The 22,833-nt window shown below is 38.4% G+C and overlaps 1 protein-coding gene across 2 annotated transcripts in view; it reads right to left on the minus strand.

The window, feature by feature from the left end:
* Nucleotides 1-2,974: 2,974 nt before the first annotated feature.
* Nucleotides 2,975-22,833, minus strand: part of NBDY (negative regulator of P-body association) — a 60,935-nt gene continuing 41,076 nt past the window's right edge. The window contains exon 2 of one of the 2 annotated variants that reach the window (XM_090265026.1): nt 2,975-3,303. The gene's annotated coding sequence lies outside the window, so the exon portion shown is untranslated. The remainder of the gene's footprint in view (nt 3,304-22,833) is intronic. The other variant, XR_016508615.1, reaches the window with a different exon arrangement.

Below are 22,833 nucleotides of genomic sequence, written 5' to 3' on the forward strand. Positions count from 1 at the left end.
AGGAGGTATCTAGAATAGTCAAACTAAGAGAAAGTGGAATGCTGTCTATGAGTGGCTGGAGGGAGGGGGAAATGAGTAGCTTAATGTATATAGAATTTTAGTGTTGCTAGATGAAGAGGAGATTGGTAGCACAGTATGAATATACTTAACACGACTGAAATGTATAGTTAGAAATGGTTAATATAGCCCTGGCTGGTGTGGCTCAGTGGACTGGGTACCAGTCTGCAAATCACAAGGTCACCAGTTCGATTCCCAGTTAAGGCACATGCTTGGGTTGCAGGCCAGGTCCTCAGTTGGGGGCATGTCAGAGGAAACCAATCAATGTATCTCTCGAACATCAATGTTTCTCTTCCTCTCTTTCCCTCTCCCTAAAAATAAATACAATCTTTTAAAAAAAAGAAATGGTTAATATAGTAAATTTATATTATGCATTTCAGCACAATTAAAAAAGGAAGGAAATTCTATTACATTGCTACAACATGAACACATCTTGAAGGTGCTATGCTAAGTGAAATAAGCTATACACACATAATTCCACCGATACAAGGTACTCACGTAGTTCAATTCATATAAGCAGAAAGTAGATCAGTGGTGTTCAGGGGATGGGGGAAGGAAGAAACAATTTGATTCTTAATGGGTATAGAGTTTTAGTCTGGGGAGATGAAAAAATTTATGGAGATAGATGATGGTGATGATTGTACATTAAATAATTGTGAATGTGCACTTAAAATGGTATATTTTATTTTATGTATATTTTACTGCAATAAAAAACCTTTGGTATAAAGTCTAAATTCTGTGACACAATTTTACATATCTCCTTATGATCTCTACATATTTCTCCTGCCTGATCTCTCACCACTCCATCTACCTTCTTTAAATTTGTCAAATATGCAGTTTTCTCACCTTTGGGCTTTCACATGGTGGCTCTGATTGACATCCTCTTTCCCCTTCTGTTTGCCTAAATACTATTTTTAAAAGATTTTATTTAATTATTTTTAGAAAGAGGGGAAGGGAGAAAGGGAGAGAAACATTGATGTAAGAGAGAAACATCAATCAGTTGCCTCTTGTAAGTGCCCCTGACCAGGGACTGAACCCACAACCTAGGCATGTGCCCTGACCAGGAATCAAACTGGCAACCTTAGCTTCGCAGGACAACGCCCAAGCACCTGAGACACATTGGTCAGGGCTGCCTAGTTACCACTCATCATTCTCCAGCTTTATAGTGAACATATTACTTTGCAATCTGTCCCTCTTCCCTTAATTTTAGGAATTGTCCCTCCCTGATTCAGTATGACTCAGGTGAGGCTGTCAATCAAGGAGACTCATCTTCCTCTCTTTGGTGGTGAACATAGTCTTAGACTGTCCAATAGGAGCACCTACTCTGGTGGATAGTGAATCATCTATAAATTGATATGTGATCCAGAGTCAAATTAAGTATTTTTCAAGCTATTTATATGTGGAGTTAGAAAAGAGATCACCTCTCCTTCTGAATATGTCAGCTTAATGTAATGTAATCCTGAAGGTGGTGGGGTGCCATCTTTCTCAATATGAAAAAATGGCCTGGCTAAAAGTAAAGTAAGCAAAGGGAAGCTGACCTGGGAGATAAGGAGAAGTGTCTGAGGGCAACTTGAGCACATGGATCCAGCCATGAGTTATAACTTGTTTAATAATATGCTCTCCCTAGTAAGACTAAGCTATACTGATTGCTATCTTACCATGATACTCCCAGTCCTTGGACTAGCATTTGTCTCATCATAATTATTTAATCAATAAGTTTTAAAGACTGAATTATTGTTATCTATGGGTTTATCTCCATTCCACAATAATATAAATATTTATCAAAGTTTCCTTCTAATATTTTTGTGACTTGATGTCTCATTTAAATTTATGGTACAAGGAGGGAGATCTAATTTTTTCCCACATGATCAGCCAGATATTCTTAACACTATTTAGTGAATGATTCAGCCCTTCCCCACTAATTTGAAATGCCACCTTTAAATTCTTAGATAAGCCTATGTTCACGTCTGTGTATATATATTTCTATGACAGTAATATATTAGTTTAATTATTGTACTTCTACTGCACTATTTAATGTAAAGATCTCCCCAAAATTAACTTTAATTTTCCATAAAATTTCTGAACAATTTTGAATTATATGAAATACTGAAGGTTGCTGACTGAGGTTTTCCTATTCTTGTATTTTCCACCATAATTTTTATTAATGCTTTCGATTAATATATTCTACTTATTTGAGTAGTTTAGAAATGAAGTAGAAAATTACAAATAATAATCATACCAACCATCTTGACCAGGAAAACACTTAAGATGTCGTCGTTGTTGTCGGCAGCCGTCCGTTTCGAGAGACGATGGTGTAGCTTCTTAAGAGTCTATCTGCACCGCCGAGAATGGCTGTGCAGTCCGACTCGGGAGTGACACGGTATCTGTCTCCTCCCGTGTTGAATCGACATCTTGCGATGATGCTGGAGTGTCCTCTCCAGTGGAGCTGAAGCTACAGAGCCTGGGCAGGGTGATATGGAGGGTCTGCTGTTGCCCATGCAGCAGACCCCCCCTCTCTTCGCAGCTGAAGGGTCCAAGGGAAAGACGGAGTCAATACAGCTTGGCTTCAGGTGCGCCGCAGGAGTTGCCGGTGTTGACTACAACGTCAAACCGCCTTAGGGACTCCGGCTCCGGATTTTCTGTCGGGGTTTACTCCCTTAGCCTTTCCCCTGAAGAGGTATGCTGCAAGGCAGCGGAGGTTTTATGTAGAATCATGGATATTAAAGAACACAGAGATAAATACCAAAGAAAAATTGACAGTAGAGTGAAAAGAACATTCTAGAAACTTAATTCTTTTTTTAATTTTACTCCTTATCCCCCCACATACACTTTCCTGATATTTTCATACTACAAAGTATGAGTAAATGTCCATTTGTAGGAAGAAGATCATGTTTTGACACCAATTTTAGTAATATTTTATATTTGGAGTTATTATGAAACATTTACTGAAAATTCACAATTTACTGGATTGTAGTCATACAAAACTAACACAGCAATGAGAGACAAAATTTATTGTGACCATAATGAATTTATAGAAATTCAAAGTTATATAATAAGGTCTGGGTGTCACCAAAAGAGAGCACTGATAGGCTGCTGCAGGGCCATCTCACAGGCATTATTTGCTTTGGTGAGTTCACCATGATCCAGGCCATGGTCTTCAATCTTAGAGGTCTACTGCCCGATCTTGGTCATGTCCAAGAACCCATCCAAATCAGAAGATGGTACTATGCGGATTATATCACAATACTGAAAGATATAAAATGAGAAAGACAATTTATTTATTTACAATATATTGAGAAATATAATTCTCATATACATCAGATATATCTGTTATGAGGATAACAGTCCACTTTTACTTCTAGGCAGATTACAATGGAAGCAAAATTACTGGAGCATTTCTTCTTAAACATTAAGTCACAGGATGCTGATAACTGGCTTCATGATTTATACCTGATGTATTTGCCAACACAAAAAAGATATCTGTTGTGTAGACTAATATTTTTTTTCCATCACCCTAGACATCCTTCACTGAGACAAGTGCTGGGATGTCTACCTCTGTGTGTCTTTTTTTTTTTTTTAGGCTTCCATAATCAATTGCTGGTCTAATTCTGCTACCATTAAACCTGAACACATTCTTATATTATTTAGAATACCTATATTTATTTGTATAGACAAATGATACATGACTATAATTTAACTGCAAATAATCTAAACTATATAGACAAAATTACCCTTGCCACCAAACTTGTCTTTCTTCAGTCATCCTATCTCAAGAAGAAAACACATGTGTCCGTTATTTTTCTCTTTGTTTATATGTATATAAAGTACTTAAGTAATATAGTTTTAGATAAGAGATTTTGAATATAAATTATATCATATCATATACACTATTCTGCAATTTGTTTTAAAGCACTTAATAATGTCTTAATTTTTCTTTTTTTATTGTTCTATTACAGATGTCCCCATTCCCCCCACCCCCATTGCTCTCCACTGCCCTGCCCACTCTGTGCTCCCACAGTCAATTCCCACCCTATTGTCCATGTCCATGGCTCATTTACGCATGTTCCTTTATTAGACCCTTGCTCTTCTTTCCACCATTATCCCCCTCCTACTCTCCTCTCATCACTGTCAGTCTGTTCCTTGTTTCCATGACTATAGTTCTATTTTGTTCACTTGTTCATTTTGTTCGTTAGGTTCCTGTTATAGGTGAGATCATGTGGTATTTGTCTTTCACCCCCTAGCTTATTTCACTTAGCATAATACTCTCTAGTTTCATCCATGCTGTCATGAAAGGTGGGAATTCCTTCTTTCTTTCTTTCTGCTGCACAGTATTCCATTGTGTAAATGTACAACAGTTTTTTGATCCACTCATCCACTCATGGGTACTTAGGCTGTTTCCAGCACTTGGCTATTGTAAATAACGCTGCTGTGAACATTGGGGTACATAGGTTATTTCGAATTGGCATTTTAGAATTCTTCGGGTATAATCCCAGCACTGCAATCGCTGGTTCAAAAGGCAGTTCCGTTTTTAGTTTTTTGAGGTAATTCCATACTGTTGTTCACAGTGGCTGCACCAATCTGCATTCCCACCAACAATGCACTAGGGTTCCCTTTTCTCTGAGTCCTTGCCAGCACTTGTTTCTTGATTTGTTAATGATGGCCATTCTGGTCAGTGTGAGGTGATATCTCATTGTGGTTTTAATTTGCATCTCTGATGGCTAGTGATGTTGAGCATTCTTTCATATGCCTAAGGGCCCTCTGTATTTCCTACTTAGAGAAGTGTCTGTTCAGACCCTTTGCCCATTTTTTAATTGGATTATTTGTCTTCTAGGTGTTAAAGTCATATAAGTTCTGTATATATTTTGGAGATCAAACCCTTGTCTGAGGTATTATTGGCAAATATGTTTTCCCATACAGTTGGCTCCTTTTTCATTTTGATATTTTCTTTAGCTGAACAGAAGCAGTTCAGTTTGATGTAGTCCCATTTGTTTATTCTTTCCTTTATTTCCCTTGCCGTAGGAGATGTATCGGTGAAAATATTGTTACATGGCATATCTGAAATTTTCCTGCCTATGTTTTCCTCTAGGACTTTTAAGGTGTCACGGCTTACATTTAAGTCTTTGATCCATCTTGAGTGTATTCTGGTGTATGGTGTAAGTTAGTGGTCTAGTTTTATTTACTTTTTGCATGTAGTTGTCCAGATCTCCCAAATCCATTTATTGAAGAGGCTATTCTCACTCCATTTTATGCTCCTGCTCCCTTTGTCAAATATTAATTGAACATAAAGCCTCGGGTTTATTTCTGGGCTCCCTGTTCTGTTCTATTGATTTATGTATTTGCTCTTATGCCAGAACCAGACTGTTTAGATTACAGCAGCTTTGGAATATAGTTTCACATCAGTATTGTGATCCCTCCTACTTTGTTCTTCTTTCTCAAGATTGCTAAGGCTATTCAGGGTCAGTTATGGTTTCACATAAATTTTTGAAATATTTTTTCTAATTCTGTGAAATATGTCATTGGTGTTTTAACAGGATTACATTGAATCTACAGATTGCTTTGGGTAGTATGGACATTTTAGTGATATTAATTCTTCCAATCCATGAACATGGTATATGCTTCCATTTATTTGTACCTTCCTTAATTTCTTTCTTCAGTATTATGTAGTTTTCCAAATATAGGTCTTTTACCTTCTTGGTTAAGCTTACTCCTAAGTATTTTATTTTTCTTGTTTTATTAATCCTACAGTAAATGGGATTTTTGTCCTACTTTCTGCAACTGATATTTCATTGTTGGTATGAGGTGAATGTGCCTCACACACCCTAGGCTCGGTTGGAAGCTGCTCTGTCCAGCAGAGTCTTTGTGACCACAGCAGAACAAACTTTTACCCAGGGCACTTTATTATGTCTGATGCACAAACTTTTACCCAGGACATTTCATTATGTCTGGGGGAAGGAAGGCGACTGCTCTCTCTAGTGGAGGACAGCGATTAGACCTTCTTCCCTCATGACTTTTATTGAAGAGGATACGCATGAGAGATACAAGGTCAAAATTCATGAATCATCAATAGTTTGGAGGTGTTAGGATTACAGTTGACAGTAACAGATTACAGAGGGTACAGTGACCCGTCTGTGTCGGGGTCTATCAAACATCTTGATGCCACACTGGCAGTAGGTGCAAGGTTTCATACATTCCTTGCTAGAGATTGTTTATGTTACATTAATGATAAAGCAGATCAAGTTCTAAAGCATAATAAGCATTATTTAAATCCAATTCCCACGGAAACCCTCTGAGTGGCTTTCGGTTATGTTTCACACACAGCCTTATGTTGAGACTTAAAGACAAGCACAACCGGAATGCCGGCAGCAGTAATGCTCAGGCCAGGACTACAATTCCCTAAACCACGAGGAGCGGTTCCCTACATTGGTATACAAAAATTACTTTGATTTCTGAATATTGACTTTGTATCCCACTATTTTTTCTAAATTCACTTATTAGGTTGAGTACTTTTTTTTTGGTGGAGCCTATAGGGTTTTTTGTATATACTATCATGTTATCTGCAAATAACGACAGTTTTATTTCTTCCTTTCCAATTTGGATGCTTTTTCTTTCTTTTTCTTGTTCTGATCACTGTGGCTAGGACTTCCAATACTATGCTGAATAAAAATGGTGAAAGTGGACACCCTTGTCTTGTTCTTGAACTGAAGGTGAAAGCTTTTAGTTTTTAACTGTTGAGTACGATGTTGGCTGTAGGTTTCTCATATATGGCCTTTATTATGTTGAGGTACACTCCCTCTGTTCGCACTTTGCTGAGTGTTTTTGTCACAAAAATGGGTGCTATACATTATCAAATGCTTTTTTTCAACATTATTAATATGATCATGTGATTTTTGTCTTTCATTTTGTTTATGTGGTGTATTACATTTATTGACTTGCGAATATTATACCATCCTTGACTCCTGGGTTGAATCCCACTTGTTCATGGTGTATGGTCTTTTAAATGTACTGCTGGATTCGGTTTGCCTATATTTTGTTGAGGATTTTCGCATCTATGTTCATTAACACTATTGGCCTGTAGTTTTCTTTCTTTGCTGTGTCTTTACCTGGTTTTGGAATTAGGATAATACTGGCCCCATAGAAAAGTTTGGGAGTCTTTCTTCTTGAAATTTTTGAAATAGTTTTTGAAGGACAGGAGTTAGCTCTTCCTCTAAATGTTTGATAAGATTTACCTGTGAAGCCGTCTGGTCTAGGGATTTTGTATGCTGGGAGTTTTTTGGTTACTGATTCAATTTCACTAGTTGTTATTGGCCTATTCAGGCTTTCTGATTCTTCTTGTTTCAGTTTGGAAGATCATATGTTCTAGAAATGTGTCCATTTCACCCAGGTTGTCAAATTTCTTGTCATATAGTTGATTGTAGCGATTTCTTATAATCCTTTATATTTATGTGGTATTGGTTGTGATTTCTCCTCTTCCATTTCTGATTTTATGTATTTGGGTCCTTTCCCTTTTCTTCTTGATGAGTCTAGTTAAAGGCTTGTCAATTTTATTTATCTTTTCAAAGAACCAGCTCCTGGATTTATTGATCATTTGAATTATTCTTTTAGTCTCTATGTCATTTAATTCTGCTCTGATCTTGATGACTTCCTTCCTTTTGCTTCCTCTGGGTTTTGTTGTTATTCTTCTAGGTCTTGTAGTTGTAGGGTTAGATTGTTTATCTGAGAGTCTTCTATCCTTTTAGGTAGGCCTGTATTGCTATGAACTTCCATCGCAAGACTGCCTTCACTGTGTCCCATAGGTTTTGGGCTGTGGTGTGTTCATTTTCATTTGTTTCCAAGAACTTTTTGATGTCTTCCTTGATTTCACTGTTAACCTACTCATTGTTTAGTAGCATGTTATTCAGGCTCCATGAATTTCAATGTTTTTGAGTTTTTACCTTGAGATTGGTTTCCAATTTTAAGCCATTATAGTCTGAGAAGATGCTTGATATGATTTCAGTTTCCTTGAGTTTGTTGAGGCTTATTTTGTGTCCTGCCATGTAGTCTCTCTTTGAGAATGTTCCATGTACACTTGGAAAGAATGTATATTTTGCTTCTTGGGATGAAATGTTCTAAATGTATCAATTCAGTCCATTTGATCTAGAGTGTTGCTCAATGCCCCAATATCCTTGTTGTTTCTTTGCTTGGAAGATCTGTCCATTGTTGACAATGAGGTGTTAAAGTCCCCTACTATGAGTGTGTTGCTGTTGATATCCTTCTTGAAGTCCTCCAAGATTTTCCTTATATATTTGGGTGTTCCTATGTTGGGTGCATATATGTACATGATTATAAGGGTTATATCTTCTTGATAAATTGGTCCCTTAAGTATTATGAAATGTCCTTCTTTGTCTCTTGCTATGGCCTATTGCTTCCCCTTAGGCTGATGCCACCCAGAGGGGATGGTCTGCTTGAGTAATATGGTTTCTACTGTATGGGGGATGACTCAGCATGGGGATCCTACTGGCTGCTCCCTCAGTTCTCTTCACCATCCCCAATCTTTCCTCGGGCATCTCTAGTGCACTCTGCCACCCTATTGCCAGAGCCCAGGGTAAGTGGCCCAAATGAAATTTTATGCACTGGCCCTTTAAAAAGCTCTTTGTGACTCCAGCTGTCTCTCCCTGGCAGACAGAAACCCTGCTGCTTTTCACAGTAGACGTTATGTGGGTTCCGTTCCAGCTCTGATGCTATAGATTGGAGACTCCAGCTTGGGATTTAGACCCCGACTTCTCAGGGAGAACTACCTGGCTGCTGAAATTACCTCCAGTACTTTATCTGCATCCCATATGAGCCCAGCCAGCTCTCCTGCATTTCCTCCACACTCTGTACCAGTCACATTGTGATAAAGTGCTTTCTTCTATCTGTTCTTGGTTATAAGGCTTCTCTGCAGCTAGTGTTCAGTTGGTTATTCTGAATGACTTCTCCAAATTTGTTGTAATTCCAGATTGGTCCTGGGAGGAGGTTACTGTAGCTACCACTTACTCCTCTGCCATCTTGGATTTGTTTAATAATTTTTCTATATCAAAATATATATATCCTAGTATTTCTCCTGCCTCATAACAATATATTGTATAACAGAATAATTTTCTTCTCAAAAGTTCTATTTTATCCATCTTTTTGCTCTCAAACCTTAAGAGTGCTTTTGTATCATAGCTGGTGTCCAATTAATAGTTTGTTAACTTAATAAGAACTCTACGTGTTTTGATAATTTTTCTATCAAAATAGTGTTTTTGTATTATTATATATGAATGTTTTATATATTCTGGAAACTAATAATTTATCCATTGTAGGTCTTTTAAGTCTTATCACACCATACATCAATTGTCTTCTAACTTGTGCATGATGTCTTTCATTATAAAAATTAAATGTTTTATATAAAAATATTTCATTTGCAAAAGTAATAGACACTGAAACAAAGAAAACCACAAAATTGTATACAGATAAAATTAATAAATCTTCATTGCCTATTAATAGAGGTTAATAGATATTAATAGCCCACAGTTGTAGTGATATCTGCAAGGTGGTAGTGTTTCCAGTGCTCCTTCCCTAAGAGAAACATCAATTTGAACAACTATCTGTGAACAAAAATACATTCTCAAGAGCTAAAGATTGCAGTTGAGGAATTAAAGAACCTGCATGGAGTACAGAAATAAGAAAAGATTCACTGAAGAGGGTAGGAAAGAGTTTCACATTACCCCTGTCACTCCTCCCCAAACTTATGGTAATGTAGCACAGATAACAATATTTTCCTAATGGGAGGAAGGGAGTTAAATAAACACCTTACTTCACTGTGGACCTCAGTACCAGACCCAAACCAGTGCCAGGCCAACCACCAGAGCCCCAGCCTCTAGGCAGGTTCACAAGGACCCAGGGACCCGACCTGCTTCAGTGTCAAATTGGCAGCAGAAGCCACAGGTACCAGACAAGCTCCCACAGAGCCAGGCTCCTCGCCCACACTAGAACCTGATTGGTTGTTGTGGTCCCAGCCTCCAGACAAGCTCTGACAATCCAGCCTCTAGACCAGCTTTTGTGAAACTAGACACCAGGCTTGCCCCTGAACCTGATATACTCCCATGCACTAAGCCCCTGACTCCCCCAGTGCCAGGCTGCACTCCAATAATTCAGTCTAAAACCCCGCCCCAGAGGCAGAGTGGCCTCATGGAACTAGCCTCCTCAGTGGCTCTTCTGGACCCTGACCCCTAGCCTGTTATAATGTCAGGCCCTAGAAGACCCAGCCTCCATACCAAATCTTATGGATCCAGCCCCAGCACCATGCTGGTCTCTGAAGACAAAGCTTTCAGACTGGCACTCTGTGCCTCTAGCCTCCTGGTTGAACTTGTGGCTTCAGGATAGCCACAGAATCAGGCTTATCCCAACAGACCTAGGCTCCAGCCATCTTCCACATGCCAAGGCTCAGTGCCAAACCAAACATCACAGACCCAGCCTCCAGGCTCGCTCCTGTGAACCACAGTTCCCAGTTGATTCTCATAAGCTCACCACCTTGGACTCTAGTACCAGGCCCACACCTCTCACCCAAATCCCTTCTCCAGGGACACAGACTCCAGATCAACTACTGTGGACACCATTGCAAGGCTACATGAATCACAAAAAGTCAAGGAAATATGAAACCAGAAAAGAAATAAAGATATATGAACTATCTGACAGAGGATTCAGAAAAATTCTCCTAAAGAAATTCAGTGAACTACAAGAAAACAAAGAAAATAATAAAATTAGGAAAATAATGCATAAACAAACTGAGAATTTCAACAACAAAGCAGAAACCTTTAAAACAGGGACCATAGAGTTAAAGAACACAATGACTGAAAAAGAATTCAACAGAGAACTTCAACATCAGATTCAATGAAGCAAAAGAATTAGTGAACTTAAATATATTTGAAATTATCCAGTGAGGAGCAAACAGAAAAAGAATGAAAATGAGTGAAGAAAGCCTATGAACTATGGAATACTATTAAAAAGAATAATCAATTTATTATTTGAGACATAGAAAGAGAAGAGAAGGAGAATGAGGGAGAATATTTAAAGATATAATGACTGAGAACTCCTCAAATCTGGAAAAAGATGTGGACATCCAAGTTCATAAAGCCCATAATGCCCCCCCCCAAAGCTTCAACCTTAAAAGCAGAAACAGAAAAAAAACCCTTCATATTCAAGGGAGCCACCATAAAGTGATTAATATTCTATACTCTCCTTGCAGGCCAGGAGAGAGTGGAATAATGTGTGCAAAGTGCTGAAAAAAGAAAAAAACGTGATAACCAAGAATACCTGGTAAAGCTGTCCTTCAGAAATGAAGGAGAAATATTTTCCCAGAAAAAGAAAAAATGTGGGAGTTCATTACAACTAAATTTATTTTACAAGAAATGCTAATGGAAGTTCTTTAAGTTGAAATGAAAAGATGATTATAACATATCAACAAATGTAAGTATAAAAATAACTATAAAGGTAAGAATGTACAGTCATGTGCCACATAATGACTTTTTGACCAATTACTGAAAAATTCCTATTGCGAAGTAGTAGCTGTAATGATATTGTAGTGCAACACATTATGTGGTTGTGGTGATGCTGGTATAAACAAACCTACTGCACTCACAGTCATCCAAAAGTATAGCATGTACAAGTGTGTACAGCACCTAATACTTGAGAATGCTATGTTACCAGTTTATGTATTTGCTATATACTATACTTTTGTCATAATTGTAGAATGTACTGTTTCCACATATAAAAAAGTTTGTGTCAAACAATATGCTGTATTATGTCAGCAGCAGCCTCACACATACTGTGCTTACTACATCACTTAATTGAATCACTTTCTTTTGCACTTAATTTAATCATGTATTGTTTTCATACATTAATATGCTATACAACCTTGTATACTAGGTGCAATAGGCTATACCATATAACCTAGGAGTGTAGTAGGCTATACCATCTAGGTTTTTGGAAGTACAATACAATCTATGATGTTCGCACAATGGTGCCCCATCTTTAAGCCGTGCATGACTGTAGTCAAATTCAGAATACTTAAATAATGTAATTGTGGTACATAAACCAAGCTTAAATCTGGTATAAAGGTAAAATAAAAATGTAATAAAATACAGCTATAATAATGTATTACGGGACACACCATATATAAAAAATGTAAATTGTGACATTAATAGCACAAAATGTGGGCAGAGGAGAATTTAAATTGTAGAGTTTTTATATACAGTTGAATTTATCACTTTAAAATAAACTTATATTTGTAAGATATTTTATTTAAACCCCATGGTAATGACAACTAAAAAACTTGTAGTAGGTAAAAAAAAAGAGAAAAGAATCAAAATATACCACTAAAAATCAACAAACCAGAAATAAAGACAGCATAACAGAAAGAAACTACAAGAGTCATAAAACAATTTTTAAAAACGAAAATAGTAAATTCTTACCTATCAATGATTGAATATCAGTGTAAATGAATTGAGGCATAAGACATTCCTCATTTATGTTCCACTGCTAAAAGAAAAAAAATTCCAGAGAGACTTCTGGTCAAGATGGAGGCATGGGTAGATACGCTTCACCTCCTACCACAACCATAAGAAAGATTATATCTACCTCAAAACAAAAAATGACAAGAACTACCAGAAAACTGAACTGCATGGAAGCCCAACAAAGATATAAAGAAGTAATACTCATTCAGCTGGGTAGGAGTGGTGGAGACAGGGAGCTGAAGCAGAGAGGATGTGGGACAGTGGTGGTGGCAACGCAGAGGCTGCAGCTGGCCAGCAGAAAAAGCAGTCATATATTATAAAAGTCGGAGGGACACCAAGGAAGTGATCCCAGTCACAGGCCAGACAGCACAACTTACAGTGCTGGGAAAATAAAGCCTTATTGCTTCTGACTGTGAAAACAGTCAGGGGTTGGGGTGGTAGAAGAAACTGCTGATATCTCAAAAGAGTCTGTTTAGAGGGCTTCTATGGTCCTATAACATCTGCAAATTCACCTACTCCGGGAACCATCACCAGGACAATAGCTAGAGGGGGGCCAGTCACATACAGGAAGCAAGTACAGTAACTGGAAAAAGTGTGAGTGCTAAGCAAGAGGCATTTTCCCTCTATGACTCCTCTTCCGTATAAAGTGTCACAAAGCGGTGAAATGGGTCCCCTGCACTGATGAACACCTCAGGCTCCACCCCTTACATGAACAGCTCTACCAAAGACACAGAAGCAAACAGAGGAGGCTGTCAAGTTGCGGAGATAGAGAAGTATGGCCCAAAAGGCTCCAGAGGGAGAACTAAGTGACGAGGAGATAGCCAACTGAACAGATGCAGAGTTCACAATACTGGTGATAACAATTGATAATGATGCTCACAGAAATGAATGAGTATGGCAAATGCATAAGGGAAAAAGTGAAGGCTATTCTAAGTGAAATGAAGAAAAATCCCCATGAAAGCAATGATGAAGGGAAGGAAGCCAGGGCTCAAATCAAGATTTCGAACATAAGGAAGAAATAAGCAATCAGTACAGAATGAAGAAACAAAAATTGAAAAAAATGAGCAGAAGCTTAGGAACCTCTGGGACAACTTTAAACGTACCAACATCTGAATCATAGGGGTGCCAGAAGAAGAGGAACAAGAAATTGAAAACTTATTTGAAAAAATAATGAAGGAAAATATCTCTAATTTGGTTAAGAAAATAGACATACAAGTCCAGGAAGGACAGAGAGTCCCAAACAACCTATACCAGAGGACCACACCAAAACACATCATAATTAAAACGCCAAAGGTTAAAGATAAAGAGAAAATCTTAAAATCAGCAAGGGAAAAGAAGAGAGTTACCTACAAAGGAGTTCCCATAATACTGTCAGCTGATTTCTCAAAAGAAATTTTGCAGGCAAGAAGGGACTAACAGTTTTCAAAGTGATTGTTAGGTTCAGCCGAGTGAGAGGACAAGTGATAGAACAGGCAATGAGTTTATATGATTTATTCAGCCAGCTGCAAACAGGCTGCTTGAGAGCAAAGTGGGGTCAGCCCTGAGTAGCAGCAAGGTAGGGGTTTTTAAGGGGTGGGGGAGTTGGCAGGACCTTCTGCAGATGGCTCTGGGGGAGTTGAAGGAACTATCTGCAGATGGTCCAATGGGTGAGCTGTTTCTGAGAACAGAGAAGTTACTAAATTCTTGTCAGCAAAGATAACTTTGAAGGACATAGGCAGTCACTGGAGTCAGCAGTTACTATGGGGGCAGCAGATTTATTGGGGCTTGCTAAAGTTAGACCTGAATTCCCAGAACCCAGATCTTATTCCTAAGAGTGATGAAAAGCAAGGACCTACAACCAAGATTGCTCTATCCAGGAAAGCTATCATTTAGAATGGAAGGGCAGATAAACTGCTTCCCAGACAAGGTAAAGCTAAAGGAGTTCATCATCATCAAGCCCTTATTGTATGAAGTGTTAAAGGGACACATTTAAGGAAAAGAAGAAGATCAAAACTATGAACAGTAAAATGACAACAAACTCACAACTATCAACAAATGAATCTAAAAAACAAAAGCAAACTATGCAAACAACTAGAACAGGAATGGGACCATAGATATGGAGATCATATGGAGTGTTATCAGTGGGGAGGGGGAAGGGGGAGAATGGGGGAAAAGTGCAGGGATCAAGAAGCATATCTGGTAGGTACAAAATATACAAGGAGGCATTAAGAATAGTAAAGCAAGTGGAGAAGCCAAAGAACCTATATGCATGACCCTTGGACATGAACTAAGAAAGGAGGATTCCTGGATGGAAGGAAGGTACTGGGCAGAGGGGGCAAAGGGGGAATAATTGGGACAACTGTAATAGCATAATCAATAAAAATAAAGAAAAAAATTCCACAAACATACAGGATAACAGTGCCTTTAAGGGAGCTGTTGAGTTCACCACCTTATGCAAAGGGACCCAGGATGACTCTTACCCACCCATACATATTGAAACAGGCAGACAACCTCATTTCCAGCTGTGGAGGATGCAGAGGTCTGTGAACTGGCTCCAGCTCCTTTTAGCCACAATCAGGGAACCCCTGGAGAACACTGAATTAGACCATCACACATGGATGAGAAAGTCTTTGTGGATGTCCTGGTATTGAGAGAAGTTCCAAATTCCATTGGAACAAAAAAAACAAATACAAGATTAGATATACTGGAGTTGATAAGGATAATGGTTATCTTTACCTCTGTTACCACTTACCCAGGCAGCAAAGCTTAAGGAAAGAAGAGAATTCATCATCCCATGAAAGAGAGAACTTATGAGTGGACACCCAGGTTCCCTAGTTGTGCAGAATTTTGACAATGGGGATCATTCCTCTCTAACCCCATCCTCAGTACAGTCAGGAGCTATATGAAGGGGAGGAATAGGAAGAAGCAAGGAGAGCAGCAGATAGGACACTTAAAGACATTAAAGGGATGCAGATCCTACTAAGTGAATTAAAAAGTACATAACATAGCCTGCCCAATAGGATAGCCTCACCTACAGATCCCCTGAACTGTCCCATGGGCACCACGATAACCGATGTGTCTCACCAACACACCTCCCCTGCCCTATAGATGGCTCCTTCTGCGCATGGCTGCAATGAACAGGCCAAAACCACCCAACACATACATTCTACACAGAAGTTGCTTCTACACAAGGTCACTTTTCCAAGACGTGGAGAGGTAACTTTTTGTCTACTTCATATAAACAAACACAGGAAGTCAAAATGAGAAGACAGAAGAAAATATCTCAAGTAAATAACAAGAAAAATCCCCAAGGGGAGAAAACTAATGAAACAGAGACAAGTAATTTGCTGGAAAAGAATTCAAATAAATGGTCATAAAGACCAATTCAAGTAAATGGTCATCAAGCACACACATATTCACATTATAGAAATCCCAGGAGGAGGAGAAGGACGGGGTAGGGGTGGGAGGAGAGAGAGAGAGAGAGAGAGAGAGAGAGAGAGAGAGAGAGAGAGAGAGAGAGAGAGCAAGAAAGAAAGAAGCAGAAAGTTTATTTGAAGAAATGCTGACTGAAAACTTTCCTAGTTTAATAAACAGCATCTATATCCAAATTACAAAACGTACCAAACAAGATAAACCCAAAGGGACTTACACCAAGAATACTGTAATTAAAATGACAAAATTTAAAGATAATCATGAAGACAAAAAGAGGAAAACAAACAGTTACATGCCAGGCTATCAGCTGATATCTGGACAGCAACTTAACGGGACAAAAGGGCATGACAGAACATATTTAAAGTGTTGAAAGAGAGACTTCCAGCCAAGATGGAGGCCTAGACTGACACACTCAGTCTCCCTCTATAACTAAGTAGGAATACAACTACCTCAAAACAAAAGATAACCAGAAATCCAGAAAATAAAACTACATGGAAGCCCAGTGTTTGAAGTTATAAGCCAGCGGTGCTCGTCCGGACGGGTAGGAGGGGCAAGAAACCGCGGTGCTGTTTATGGTAGCAGTGGGGATAGCGGCAGGACTGTGAGAAATGCCAGGGGAGCAATCCTGGCTGCAGCCGAGACCCTGCAGCTCGCAATTCCAAAGCTGGGAAAGGCAGTCCCCCATTGCCTCGGATGGTGAGGCCCAGAGGGCAGGGGGATGGATCCCGGTCTCTCAGTGGAGAGTAATGGCAGGAATCCATCTTGGACCCCCGCCCCCACACAAAGCGCTACAGTGCAGCAAAAAAGGTCGCCGATCGCCGCCGGTTGCAGGGTAGTGATGAGTGCACGGGGCTCTGCCTCCTATAGCCTGATCAGGAAGCAAAGCTAAACACAAGACTGTCAGAATGAAGCAGACAATGATTGATATCCCAGTGACACAGCTCACCAGGCAGCAGATGCGGGACCTGACAGATGAACAAATAGGAAATCTTTCTGAGGCTCAGTTCAGAGCTATAGTCATAAGGTTGCTTACAGAATTAACAAAAGATTTGGAACAAGATAGGGAAGGAATGAAGGCTAGTCCTGCTGAAACAAACGAAAACACACATGAGACAAGTGGTGAGGAAATAAAATCCGGAGATCAAATCAACAAATCGGAACATAGGAAAGGAACAAACAGTTAACCAGTGTAGAAAGAGGAAACAAAAAGTAAGGAAAGTGAGGAGAGGCTCAGAAACCTCTGGAACAGCTATAAGCGAACGGACATTCGAATAATAGGATTGCCAGAGGACGAAGAAGCAGAACTAGAAATTGAAAAATTATGTGAAAAAATAATGAAGCAGAACTTCCCTAACTTGGGGAAGGAAATAGACTTATAGGTCCAGGAAGCACACAGAGTTCCAGAAAAACTGGACCCAGGGAGAACCACTCCAAGACACATTATAATCAAATTGTCAAAAATTAAAGATAAAGAGAGAATCTTAAAAGCAGTAAGAGAGAAGAAAAGAATTATGTAGAAAAGGGTCCCAATAAGACTCAGCTGATTTCTTAAAGGAGACCCTGCAGGCAAGAAGGGACTGACTGGCAAGAAATATTCAAAGTAATGAAAATCAGAAACCTATAGCCACGAATACTCTATCCAGCAAAACTGTCATTCAGAATAGAAGGGCAGAGAAAGTGCTTCCAGGACAAAGCAAAACTGAAGGAGTTCATTAGATCCAACCCACTATTATATGAGATGTTAACAGGACTGGTTTAGAAGAAGGAGGATCAAAGGTATGAACATTAAAATGAAAACTGCATCACAACAACCAACAACAGAAGCTAGGGAATCAAAACAGAGGCAAACTAAGTAGGCAATGAGAGTGGAAAAAGAATTATAGGTATGGGAAACATATCGGGGGAAGGTCAGCGGGGAGGGGGAAAGGGGAAAGGGAGGGAGATGGTACAGGAATTAAGAAACATAGTAGGAGGGAATGGAGTAGACAGGAAGAGGTTGAGAAGAACTATATGCACAACCAATGGACATGGACTAAAAGGGGGGGACAAATGGAGGGAGGGGGGGCCACCTAGTGGAGGGGAGCAGAGGGAAAAGAAATTGGTATAACTGTAACAGCATAACCAATAAAACATATTGAAAAAAATAAATTGTGTTGAAAGAATGCAACCTACAATCTAGAAAACTTTTCCTGGCAAAGTTATCATTTAGAATAGAAGAATAGACTTTTCTGGATAAGTAAAACAGCTTTACAAGAAATGTTAGAGGGTCTTCTTAAAGCAGAAAGGCAAAGACCATAACCAGATATAAGAAAATATGATAGAAAAAACTCATAAAGGCACATATTTAAAAACACAGAAAACCAACCATTTTAAAAGCTAATATGAAGATCAATAGACAAAAGTCAAAACTCGAAATAAAAAACACAACATGTAGTTTGTGGTACAGAAAGCAAAAACTCTTAAAACTATGACATAAAAACATAAAGCATGGGGGGGAAAGTAAAAATGTAGTCCTTTTAGAATATATTCAGACTTAAATGTCTATCAGCTTAAAATAGACTGTTACAAAATGATGTACATAAACCTCATGCTAACCACAAACAAAACCCCTAAAATATAGAGAAAGAAACCCCCCAAAAAACACTAATGAAAACCATCAAACCACTAGGGAAGAGATCGAGAGGAGGTAAGTGGAACAGAGAAGAACTATAAAGATAACCAAAAAGCAGTTAACCAAATGAAAATAACTATATACTTATCAATAATTACTTTAAATATAAATAAAATAAATGCATCAATAAAAAGAGACAGGGCGCCTGAATGAATTAAAAAACATGACCCATCTATATGCTGACTACAAGAGACACACTGCAAATTCAAAGACACATACAGACTGATAGTTAAGTGGGTAAAAAAAAGATATTCCATGTAAATAGAAACAAAAAGAAAGCTGGGGTAGCAATACTCATATAAGACAAAATAGATTTGGAAACAAAGAATGTAAAATAAGACAAATAAGGGCATTACATAATTTTAAAGGGGTCAGTCGAAGAAGAGGATATAACAATCATAACTATCTATGCATACAACAGAAGAGCATCTAAATATATAAAGCAAATATCAATGGACATAAAAGGAGAATTCTACAGTATTACAATAATAATAGGGGACTTTACTATCCCACTGACATCAATGCGTAGATAATACAGATGGAAAATTCATACAGAAATAATTACCTTAAATGTCACATTAGAGCAGATTGACTTATTAGATATGATAGAAAAATTCATCCAGAAACTGCAGAATACACGTTTTCCAAGTGCACATAGAACATTCCCCAGGACCAGTTACATATTAAGCCACAAAACAAGCCTCAATAAATTCAAGAAGACTAAAATCATAGCAAGTATCTTTTCTGACCACAATTTGCTTGAAACTAGCAATGAACAACAAGAAAACTGTAAAATAACCACACAAATATATGGAGAATGAATAACACAACATTAAACAACCATGGATCAGGGATGAAATCATACAGAAAATGAAAAAACTACCTTAAGACAAATGGAGGGATTAAGCAAAAAGGAAAAAGGACTTATGGACATGGACAACAGTGTGGTGATTGCTGGGGGGGAGAAGGGTATAAGGGACTAAAATACAATAAATATTAAATCAAAAAAGGAAAACACAACTTTCCAAAATTATGAGATGCAGCACAAGTAATTCTAAGAAGGGAATTCATACCTATACAGGATTACATCAAGAAACAAAAAAAATCCCTAAATAGCTTAAATTTACACCTGAAGAGCTAAAAAGAGAAAGAAACCCGAAGTTAATACCTATGCTCCTTAAAGTATTCAAAAAATTGAAGACAAAGAAACATTTCTAAACTCATTCTATAAAGCCACCATTACACTGATACCAAAAGCAGAAACAGGCATTACTAAAAGAAAAAAATTCAAACCAGCATCCTTAATGAACATAGATGCAAAAATTCTCAAAAAATATATTAGCAAACAGAATCCAACAACACATTAAAAGAATTACACACCATGGCCAAGTGGAATTTATATATGGGATGGAAGGATGTATCAACATCTGTAAATCAATCAATGTAATATATATTTTAAAAAAGAAGAAGAAAAATCACATGACCATCTCAATAAGTACAGAAAAGATGATAAAATTCAACATCCTTTTATGATTAAAAAAAAAGTCTCTCAAAAAAGTGGTTACAGAGGAAACATACCTCGACATAATAAAGCCTATGTATGACAAACCACAATCAATATCATACTCTATGGCAAAAAGCAGAAAACCCTTCCTCTAATGTCAGGAACAAAACAAGGACACTCACTGTAACTACTTCTACTCAACATAGTATCAGAAGTTCTAAAAACAGCAATTAGCCATGAAAAAAAATTAAAGATATCCAAATTGGAAAGGAAGAAGTACAACTGTTACTAATTGCAGACAACATGATTCTATATCTAAAAAACACTAAAGACTTCATCAAAAAACCGTTAGAACTAATAAATGAATTCAGTAATGTTGGAAGATATAAAATCAATGTACAGAAATCTGGTGTGTTTCTATACACCAATAATAAACTACCAGAGTGAGAAATTAAGAAAACAACACCAATCGCAATTGCACTGAAAAGCATAAAATACCTAGGAGTAAACTTACCCAAGGAGGTAAAAGGCCTGTACTCATAGAATTATTGGAAAATTAAGAAAGAAATCAAAGCAGACATAAATAAATGGAGTGATATATCATGTTCATGGATTCAGAGAATTGATACTGTTAAAATGTCCTTGCTACTTAAATACCAATGGTAGTGGTTCTTGGAACTAGAAAAACTAATCATAAAATTTATATGGAACCACGAAAGACCCTGAACAGCCAAAGCAATCTTGAGAAAGAACAAAGCTGGAAGTATAATGTGCGCTGATTTCAAACTATACTAAAGAGATACAACAATCAAAATAGTATGGTACTGGCATAGAAACAGACATATAAAGCAATAGACCACAGGCATGGAAACATGGAACAGACTGAAAGTGACCATAGGGGAGCGGGAAGGGGGATAATGGTGGAAAGAAGGGGAATGAACTAAACAATATGTATGAATGACCCATGGACATGGACAACGGTGTGGGGATTGAGTGTGGGAGTTGGGGGTGGGATGGGCAGAGGAGGGCAAAAGCAGGAAAATTGGGGCAACTGTAACAGAATGACAATAAAAAATTATTTTAAATTAAAAAATAAAAAAACAATGGAATACCACAGAGAGTCAAGAAATAAATTCTCTATTACATGGTCAATTAATCAATGGCAAAGGAAGCAAGATAATACAATTGTATAAAGAGATTTCAAAAAGTATGTTAGGAAAACTGTAGAGATAAATGCAAAAAAAAATGCAACTGGACCACTTTCTTTCACCATATATAAATAAACTCAAAATGGATTCAAGACTGAAATGTATGACCCAAACCATAAAACTCCTAGAAGAAAATATAGGCAGTAAACTCTATGGCATCAGTCTTAGTAAAACAGTTTAAATATGTCTCCTTGGGCAAAGGCAAAAAAAGAAAAAATAAACAAATGAGACAATATCAAACTAAAAAGTTTTTGCACAATGAAGGAAAGCATCAATGAAATGACAACCTACTGAATGGGAGAAGATATTCACAAGTGATATATCCAATAAAGGGTTAATATCCTTTATAAGGAACACATACAAATTAACACCATAAAAACAATCTGATTAAAAAATGGGCAGAGAACCTTAACAGACATTTCTCCAAAGAGAACAAACAGATGACCAACAGACATATGAAAAGATGTACATAATTAATCATTAAGGAAATGCAAATCAAAACCACAGTGAGATGACAGTGTTACAGAAACAGGGGAGTCCAAAAACAAACCCCAGAGTTTGCGGCTGGGAGGTAGGGAGCAGGAAGCAGCTTTCAGGATGCCCTTGCATGCCTGGAGCTAGTGGCTGGATACATTGTTGCAAAGATCCGCTTTACTTCCAAGACTCAGGAAGATAGGAGGGATCTTGGACTGTGGGCTGGTACGGAAGAAGCAGACAGAGCCTAGGTAGGGTTCTGTGAATTGTCAGAACTGTTTGCAACACCCACTGCGTGAGAGGAGGCAGGGGGAGAGAGGAGGCAGGGAGGGAGAAGAGAAGGAGCTGCAGACATTTTGGGCTGGCTCTGGCTCTAGGAGGCTCTCTCTCTCAGGCTCTCTCTGGCCCTCACGCCCTCACTCTCTGGCTCTTGTGGGCTCCCTCTATGTGGCTTGGAGAAGGGATGTCCAGGCTGCTTTAAGAAGAGGCTCTTGCCAGGCTGCTTTGAGAAGGAGAGGAGATCCATGCGGTTTGCAGGAAGAAGGCAGTTTGCAAGGAGGCTGAGAATCCAGGCGGTCCTGCATTGAGAACTGGAGGGCACCACAGCACAGAAAGGACCTCCCCAATCAGAACTGAGTGATTGGCAGCTACTGGTAAAGCTGAACTGTGCTTAGGAAGTAGGGAAACGGTGTTTCTGACTTTCCTAAGACTGGCCAGGTCTGGGAGGGGGAGGCAGGACTATGTGCAAATAAACAATTCTTTTTCTTTCCACCAACTCTGGTATTCAGAGTTATGATTCTGGTGGCGGGCAATCGGGCCCCTAACTAAACAGCCCGTGGGTTCTGTTTCAATCGAAGCAGCCCAGGGGTTCTGTTACAACAGCATACACCTCTTAGAATGGCAATGAGCAAAAAATATATTTATAAATCACCAAATAAAAAGTGCTGGTGAGGATGTAGAGAAAAAGGAACTCTTATACACTGTGGTTAAGATTGT

This window comes from Furipterus horrens, unplaced genomic scaffold (assembly GCF_987537825.1).
Source record: "Furipterus horrens unplaced genomic scaffold, mFurHor1.1.pri manual_scaffold_17, whole genome shotgun sequence".
In the NCBI taxonomy this organism is placed as follows: Eukaryota; Metazoa; Chordata; class Mammalia; order Chiroptera; family Furipteridae; genus Furipterus; species Furipterus horrens.